The sequence below is a fragment of the Mustela nigripes genome, chromosome 6 (assembly GCF_022355385.1).
Source record: "Mustela nigripes isolate SB6536 chromosome 6, MUSNIG.SB6536, whole genome shotgun sequence".
Taxonomy (NCBI): domain Eukaryota; kingdom Metazoa; phylum Chordata; class Mammalia; order Carnivora; family Mustelidae; genus Mustela; species Mustela nigripes.
Window position 1 is genome coordinate 29023625 of NC_081562.1, and position 9744 is coordinate 29033368.

The 9744-nt window shown below is 36.8% G+C and overlaps 1 long non-coding RNA gene across 1 annotated transcript in view; it reads right to left on the minus strand.

Moving 5' to 3' along the window:
- The window catches only part of LOC132020526 (uncharacterized), a 26514-nt gene extending 16982 nt beyond the window's left edge, over window positions 1-9532 (minus strand). The window contains exon 1 of the long non-coding RNA XR_009405012.1: window positions 9445-9532. This is a non-coding gene — a long non-coding RNA (uncharacterized LOC132020526). The remainder of the gene's footprint in view (window positions 1-9444) is intronic.
- Window positions 9533-9744: the final 212 nt, after the last annotated feature.

Consider the following 9744-nt stretch of genomic DNA (forward strand, 5'->3'; position numbering starts at 1 on the left):
CAATGAATAATAATTATTCTCTCCAGGCAATAGATTGGAAAAAGTGAAAGGAAAGACTTTTAGTTCTTTTTTTCATCATTTAAAAAAAACATGATCATGGGTAAATTTTACTTTCCTTTCCACATAGACTTCAAGAATAGTATGATGCAAAACTTCTTTGTGATAAAATTGGAAGTTCTAACAACATTTTTCTCACTGGTTGATAATTTCAAAATTTAGGGTTTAAATAATTATTATACTTGTCAGGTCATATTCTCATTGATCCTAAAATAGGAAGCATTGCTAATTGCTTTCATAGCTAAAACCAGTGCTTATTGTTATACCTCAAGACATCTTGGCAACTTGGCAATTGTGATGATTTATTTATATCAGGCTAAGGAAGTTTCAGGCTGGCTTTCACATCAGGCCACTCCATAAGTGGAGATTCCATTTAAGGAGCAAAGCAGTTAAAGGCTGTATAGGAAGAAGTTCCAAAAAGAGCCATGGATGGAAGAGCCAGGGGTACAATATTCAGAATTGTAGTGAAGTAAGATAAATATTAGATGGAGGAGAATGATGACTATGGATAACAGGGTTTTGCTTAAATTGGGATTTCAGTGAAGGGCTTCTAGATGTTACAGGGATCTTAAAAAGCTATTTGGATTCTCAACTACAACTAGAACATGGTAGAAGCTGGCAACTTACAAAAATCAAAATGTAAAACAGTGACCAAGTTGGAAACCTAAATCTGAGTGACACTCCTAAGAGTGGGGAGAGAGAAGACTCGGGCTATGAAATAAGGCATTAAGGCTATAGTCAGCAAAGGCGGATAAGCTTTTGCTCATGTAGAAACCTAGTAGTCAGCACCGGGATAAACATCTATACTCTATGACCAGAAATTCAATGTAGTAATGCAGCAATCGCTTATGGGGCGCAGAACCAGCCTAGATTCTGGGGCAGGGATTGCCTTGGTTCATTTGTCCTACCTCATGTCTACGTTGCCCTGTGCCTTTGCAGGTGGAGAAGACATGGGATCAAAGAGAGCTAGTAGTGGTTTTGCTTTTTTTTTTTTTTTAAGATTTTTTCCATTGTCACAAATTATTTTCATTCATTCATTCATTCATTCAACCAACAGTTATTCGATCATTGTGTCAGGCACTGACAACAGAACAACAAGTAAGACAGATTCAGTCCTTGACCTCATGGAATTTTGCTTTAGTTATAACTTTTTCTTTAATGTATTGTCCTATATGGGAGAAACATTTAAATACTCCTTTTAGTTTTATGTCTTGCTTTATCTTGTAACACTTTTACATTTCAGTCTGAAATGCAATGGCCTTTAGAGAAATATCACAGAGGACTAAAGAACTGCCAAATGGTCAATGGGCTCTTTTCTTTGGTTAATAATAGTCTGGACTGATTCCCAGCCCCAAATTGTCATAGATGCTCATACTTGGAAGGGATGCTAGATGTTTTCTAGACCAATCTCCTCTTTTTTTTTTTTTAAGATTTTATTTATTTATTTGACACAGAGGGAGAGATCACAAGTAGGCAGAGCAGCAGGTAGAGAGAGAGGGGGGGAAGCAGGCTCCCTGCTGAGCAGAGACCCAGATGCGGGGCTCGATCCCAGGACCCTGAGATCATGACCTGAGCTGAAGGCAGAGGCTTAACCCACGGAGCGACCCAGGAACCTGACCAATCTCCTTTTTATATAAATCTGCAGCCCAGGGAAGACATAATGCATGCCAAAATATGTGTAAAAAATATCAGCTCAGCCAGTACTAGATTGGAAATCCACAGATGAGTGGATTTTCTTCCATGATTCTACCCACTAAGTATCAAATGAAAGCCGAATTTTAGCATACATTTTAAGTTTGCCAATCAGTACATACCTTGCCATTCCCTTCATATTAGAGGATTCATGTTGTTTCTCTGGGGGAAAAAATGGCTTTCATTTATCTGTCTGTATTTTTCTTCTTTGTAACACATAAAAGGGATTGCTGGAAAAAAATGAAACCTCTGAAAACCATTAAAAATAATGAAAAAAGTTATACCCTAAATTTCAACTTGTTAAATCAAAGTTGGTAAGTTAGTCTTTGAATATTTAAAAAAACGTTAACACTTTAAAAAAAGTTTTTTTTTTTTTTAAATTTGAAAGGCTTTGGATAAAAAAAAAAAACAGTAAAAATATCAACTGTGTTCACAGGTGCATCCTCTATCATTTTTTCCTTTTTGTCTTTATGAGTTAGAAACCTTTATATACACAAGTAAGTTTTGAGAAAAATTGGTATTGGGAAAGGGGAAGGGAGAGGCAGCTCCTCTTTGCTTAACTGGTCTTTGGTACAGTCCTCTGTTAGTTGTTGGTCTTCCTACTGATAACTAGCAACTTGCCATGGGGTAGTTCTACACAGCAGCTGAACTGGCTCTTATTAGGGCACATGAGGGTTCTTCTGATGCCACACTCCCCTGAGGTGACCACCAGTGTCTCTCACTCTCTCATCCACCTGCCTTTATCTCCTTTTCCTTCACATTTCCACCCAGGAGAAATCAGTTCAACTGGAAGCTCAAGGGCAGTCGGGAAGGTAAAGGAGGAAGCAAAATTACAACATACACATATTAATACCCTGCGTGTCTTTTGAGATTTATGTTTTATACAGCACCTTTATTGGTTGTTCCTCAAAATATTCCACTGCCAACCATTCTATGGAGGGAGATACTTGGTATGAAAAAACTCTGCCTCTAACCACCTGAGCAGAGCTGTCTTCCAGACTTATTTGGGCCCCACCACAACCTAGTGTCAGCATTGAAGCCTACGGCCTCCAAATCAGCAGAGGCTACTGTGGATTCCATCAGAGGGAAGCATCCTTGGTGGCAGTCAATTGTCTAAGTATTTATGTTTAGAACTCTTGAGGCTCCCAAAAGAATTTCTCAGCAAACATCTTTTAGGACTTTTCAATGATGTGCTTATCATGGCATAGATGAATCATATTATCACCTAAATGTTTGGGTTTCAAATTGATTATGCCTAGAACATCAAAACCACCTCTCCCCATTCTTTCTGTTTTATTTTTACTCAACTGCCAACCAAATGCAAACTCAGCTAGCCATCTGTATACACTCTATCATGTGCAGACACTCTTTTAGGTGTTGTGGTTATAGAGGTAACACAAGAGTACATGGAGCATACCTATCATAGGAACAAGATGTAGTTACTGTATTAAGGAATCTCAAATCTTCTATCTGTAGGCAATTGTTAGGAGCATCAAGGAGTAAAAGGTAAAGAGACAACTGTCTCTTTTTGCAACTTGTGTTTGTTTATTGTCACTTTCTTTGCAAATGCTATGTTGTGGCTGGTACCTTCTATATGGCAACCATCCAAATTCTGCCTCTCATATAAGGCCCTGGTATGAGACTTTTACACAATCTTCTGAGGTCTTTGACCATCGTACCCCGTAATGTGGGAGATAATTCTAATGCTACTTCTTTTGTTGCCTCAGCTCACAGTGCCAGTGGTACACCTCATGGCCTCTCCTGGCTGCTGTCTTGAAACACAGCAAAAGTCCACCGAACTTATGGGGTACCCACTCATGGGAAACATCCACATACCTGCCTCAACTATCAGTAGGATTGCAGATGGGCCCAGCGCTGTCTCTTTTTCCCTCTTGTGAAGTCTTTGTCATCCTTAGGTAGGCCCACTGACATAACAGCCTGAGTAGATATACAATGGGGAATGGAATATTGATGCTTCTTTCTTGCAGACACCCCTCATTTCAACTCTTTATCGTACTTGAGTTTGGGGGAGGGATCAATATGAGCACCCTCTTTCTCTGTTCCCCAATCATCTGTATAAGTTATTTATGGGATGAATCTGTGTTATGGTACTGAGGATAGAGCCAGTTTTGTTTCCTCTGAATAAACCTTGAAGAGAATTTGCTGCCTCTAGTTGTAGATTTCTTTATAGTTATAGTCCTTTACCAAGGAAAAAATACACAGGAATATTTGATATCTCCTATTCTCAACTGCAAACAAGTTGCCAACTCTAGCATGGCAATAAATGCCAATCAACATTCTTTATCAACCCAGTAGTAAACAGGCAAATACCAGATAATAATACGTATATGAAAATAAAATAAGGTTATATGTCAGGGCATTTAGCCTGAGAGGTTATAAAAGCTTTCATTAGGAAGACATTTAACTGAGACCTCAATGACCAGAGGGGTCAATGTTATAGTGATCTGGGGGGAGGAAGGCACATATAATTATAAGCAGAAGAAATAACCGGTGAGAAAGCAAAACTTCCAAGATTGAGAATGAACCTAGAATATGTGAAGAAGCAAAATAATAAATCAGTGTGAATGTAGCAAAGTTTCAAAGTAGGATGATATGAAATTGGTTGAACAGGTAGACAAAGAGAGGTAAAGGTGGCTTATAAGAGGGTGTAGAGTTTACTTCATTGAATTGTGACATATATTAAAGTAGAAGTAAAAAAAAAATCACTGATGGATTACATGTAGGTATAGACAGCAAGAGAAAAAGGAAAATTAAAAAAAAAATGAGTCCTTGGTTATTGACTTCAACAGCTATAAGGATGATGGTACCACTTACCTAAATGACTAGAGGAGGAATATATTGTTTTTGCTGTTTGTATCTGTTTGCTAGGGCTGCCATGACAAAGTATCACAGACTGAGTGGCTTAAACAAAAGAAATGTATGTCTCACAGTTCTGGAGAATGGTGGTCTGGGACCAAGGTGTTAGCAAAGTTTGTTTCTTCTGAGGCTTCTCTCCTTGGCGCATAGATGGTCATCTCCCTGTGTGTCTGTGACCAAGTTTCTTCTTTTCTTATAAAAACATCAGTCATATGGGACCAGGACCCACCCTAATGATGATTTTAATTATCTCTTTAAAGACCATATCTCCAAATGTAATTACATTTTGAAGTACTGGGGGTTAGGACTTCAACATACAAATTTTTAGGGGACATAATTCAGTCCTTAACATAGTTGTTATTAATATGTATGATGTAGTAGGAGGAAATGAAAGAAATCAAGAACTCCATTTTAAAAATTACTTTAGGATGTTTAGGAAAAGATAAGGCAGTCAACATAATGGTTACTCCATACATCATGTACTGTAAGTAGCATTGGCTTTTCTCTTTCCCCAAGTGCTACCTCACAATATAACTTCCTCTTCATGGAAAATTCTTCATATGTGGTTTGTGCCCACAGTCAAATATCATCTCCATGTCAATTCCTTCTTATGTTTTTGGTTCATAGTTTTTTTCTCTTCTGAGACCTGTGACACCTGTCTCAATAATACCTCTCTCCACTTTAATGCCTTCCATCACTTTGGGTGTGACTTCAACACTGATGGAGAAAAGTCTACCAATTTAATAGTCTCCATACTCCTAAACATCTTAGACTATTACACCCTGAAACTCTACTTCACTTTACCCCTCTCTATATTTACCACAGCTCTCATCCACTCAGCAGACAGTCATTGACACATACAATGTGCCATCTTCCTGGCAAGTGCTGCAGATCCACAAAGATGAGTAATACCTACTCTCTGCTCTCAAAGGGTTTGGGTCTTGAGAAGGAAGGAAAGAAGTAAAAAAAAAAAAAGAAAAAATTGTATTACACAATAAATTTGTTACTTTTTATTTGTTCACTTACTCAACAAAGATTAAATTATAATAGATTAGTACTTTTTTAAAAAAAATTATTTATTTATTTGACATAGAGTGCAAAAGATGAAACAATGCACACAGTAAGAGAAGCAACCTACCCACTAAGCAAGGAGCCTAATGGGGGCTCAATCCCAGGGCCCTTGGATCATGACCCAAGTGGAAGGCAGACACTTAACCAATTGAGCCACCCAGGTGCCCCAACAGCTAATACTCCTGAGTGTTATCATTGCTTTACATGCTTAACAAATATTAACTCATTTTAAGCCTCACAAACATGAGCTAGGACCTTTCATAATTCCTCTGTTACAATTGGAAAAAAGTGAGTATTAAGAAGTCAAATGAGTGTCCAAGGTTACACAGCGTGTAAGTATCAAAGCTGGGACTTGACCCTAAGTAGCCTGGCTTCAGAGTCCATTCAATCAGTCATGCTGCCTTTTCTGTAAATACAATTAAGCTATGACTCTAAATTGACATCCTTAAAATGATTACTGATGTTGCATAGCATAAAGGAACAGCAACCGTGCTACCTAGTCATGCCAGCATGAGGTCCAAAGCAACACCCTCATTAGCCTGAAAATTTGGCAGTCATTCTTATCCTGCCAATAACAAAACAGAGAGACAAAAAGGATTTCAGGCACCACAAGGGTAAGATTTTGTTTAAGGTGTCAGAATAACATGCAATAAACTTGACTAGAGCTTTAGTGAATCCACCATCTTCTCAAGAAGAGCCCTCTTTTATTATCATCGCCATGCCAGGACTTGCCCCAGAAGTGTTAAAGCACCTGAGTCTGGTGATAAAGGGGACAGGATTACTAGGAAGAAAAAGCCAGAAGAGAAATGGAGTCTGCCATTTCTGGTAACATAACAGGTGCAACTTCAACACAGTTCCCTCTTTTACCTCCCAATTAAAATGGATCCCAATTAAAGTGGATTTCTCTTCAAGGAAAATCCCTGCTCTGTCTCTATACTGCTGTTTTCAGCAGCACTACTCGAAGTTAAAACTAAATTTGGAAACTCCTAAGGAAAAAAAAAATTGGACACAGGCCAAGGATAGTCAGAAAGTGAATGAAAATCTTTTTGTAAATTTTGTTGATGATGGAAAATCTGGCACAGGAAATATGTCTGGCAGCAAACCTGTCTTTTGTAACAAGGAATCAAATGTGCATGACAACATTCTTTGCTTTATAACGGATTATTTATGTCTTTACTATTCATGCTTTCAGGAAATACATTTATTAAGAGATAATCAACTTTGTATCTCTACAGTAGGCACTATGGGAATAGGAATGGATTTAGATCTGAGGTATGCATTTGGGGTAGAATAGCTGTGGAGGAGAAGGCATGTGACTCAACGCCTCGAAAGAGGAAGAATATTTAGCTAAGTGACAATGTGATACTTTAAAAGAGGAAACAACATGAACTAAGGCACTGAGAAAAGAATATGTCCGTACTAAGTACCTGGAAGAGTTTGGTTTGATTCATTTAGAGAAAGTTCAGAGGAAGCTTGAGGAGTATTGGGATACTCTGAGGTTTGTAGCATACAGTAGATGGTTAACAACACTGTGTATCACATAACCTTGGATTTGGCTCAGCTTTGCAATGAAAAAGCAAGACTCAAGCTAAGTTAGGTTGCCTCTCACAATCTGTTCCACAATTTTTTAAAAAAATCTTTACCTTTTCTATAAAAATGATTTTATTTATTTATTTATTTATTTGAGAGAGAGGGAGGGCAAACATAAGTGACTGTGGGGAGGGATAGAGGGAAGGGAGAGAGAGAATCTTAAGTGAGCTCCACTTGAACTTGGGGCTCCACCTCACAAGCCTGAGACCATGACATGAGCTGAAATCAAGAGTTGGAAGCCTAACCAACTGAGCCACTCAGGGCACCCTGCTGTTTCCAACCCCCCCTTTCTTTACTTCAAACAATTAAATGAGGTAATTTAACTCATTTAGCAGAATATCTAGCAAAATGTTAGCTTTTATTGTTTTCATCCTCATTATGATTATTTTAAAATTAGTAAGAGCATTTAAAATTAGTAAGAGCATTAATAAGGATTTGAGTAATGTATGAGGCTGGATTTGATACTGTAGACAGTGCTAGATTTTTGAGTATAATAAAGTGATATATTCTGAATAAAGTGATAATATTTCATCTGATAGCACATTAAAGCTAAATTAGAAAAGGATAATAAGAATATATGACTTCGACTTCTTACCAGGGACAGGCATCTTCATAAAGATAGACTCTCTAATTAAAGATTGAAATAACACTTTTTTTAAATGAAATACCTTATATAAAAGTATTATGGATATGAGGTTCAACATGATGACTATAGTTAACACTGCTACATGATAGGAAAGTTGTTAAGAGTTTAGATCCTAAGAGTTCTCATCACCAGGAGATCATTTTTTCCCTTTATTATTTACTTGGTTCTTTTCTTTTTATTGTATTGAAATGAGAAAATGTATTGTGGTAACCATGTCATAATACATGTAAATCAAAGCATGATGCTGTATGCTTCAAGCTCACAAGTGATGTGATATATGTCAATTATTTCTCAATAAAACTGGAAAAAATTTCTAGTTTTTCAATAATCTGGACACTTCAATTGCTCCCCTTTTCCTTTTCTTACTGTTGGGGACCTTCTTATTCATTACACCATATTCAAAGGCACAATGAAGGGGCTTGGGATGGAGGTAGAACACAAATTAGATTTTTCTACTTGACTGGAGACGTGTAACACGATTGACCAATTCAGGACTTCTTTATAGTTCTCATTGTATCTTAATACTCCCTTTTCCCCTAAAAGTATTTTATGGATTCCTCCCCCATGCTTTGGAGGAAGGGTCAAGGAAGGAAACAACCACACAATGGATAATTGTGCAATTTCAGAGCACAACTCTCTGGTACATATTAAATATTTTCTATTTAATTAGTAGTTTAATAGATCAAATTGCATATTACTCTAATTATGCAAAGCTGTATTGAAAATAAATGATGCATGTATCTCATTCTTTTTATAAGAACACTGCTAATTACTAAATGATGGTTTAATGATTTGCTACTGGGTTAACCACATACATGGCATATTTTAGTATACCAGTTTTATATCAATCCCAAGCAGTAAACAATTAAGCAATCTCAAAATTCATATATTTAATACAGAACCATAATCTACACTAGTTGGAAAATTAGATTGTCTGATTACACTCACTTTTAGTTAAAAAAAAAATTACTACCAGAGTAACGAAATTCTGCTTTAGCCAATTCAAATTTTCTTTGAATTTTTTTCTTATCTTAAATGTTGACTCCTTATTTGCAAAATGTGAAAAACAATCATACCATGAAATTATTTGAGAGTAGGAACTTAATACATGTTTTCTGATACTTGTGAAAAAAAATAATCAAACCTCTAGCCTAATTTAAATGAATCTATTTGTCTTTGCTTTGCTATACTGACATATCAATCTAGCAGGATAGCATTTTTTTCTTAGTAGTTCATTTATTTCTGCAAGATTTATATTCATACCAATGCTGTTGGAGTCAGAGTCATTTTCAGGCTTATTGAAGACTTCCTTCAGGATTCCTTGCAATCTTATTGGTGTCACATTTTCAGTACACACACCAGTTCTATCATTCAAAAATTTTATTGCATTTTAATTTGCACAGATGGAACAAAAAAAAGTAAGACAGTGGTTGAAAAATAAAACATTTCTGTTTCTTCAAAGGATTTTAAAAGATTAGAGGAATACAAAGACCAGTAACGATTTTTCTTACCTTTCTCCACTCGGCAGCGTGACATTGGGCATTTACACTCCCAGATGGGATCAGTATAGAATGCGAGCATCTCTTTGAAATCAGATATTTCTGTGGCCTGTCAGATTCTAGGGAGGGTGAAAAAAAAGAGCTGGCTGGGTGAAATGAACATAGTGAAGAATTATGGGAAATGTAGTAAGACACAGTAACTCAATATCAGTGATAAAAGTAAAGGGGAGAAAACCAATAATGTTTGAAATGTAGAGATCCTGATATTTGAGCTGACTTTGCTGTACCACAGAAATGCTCACCTAGGAGAAT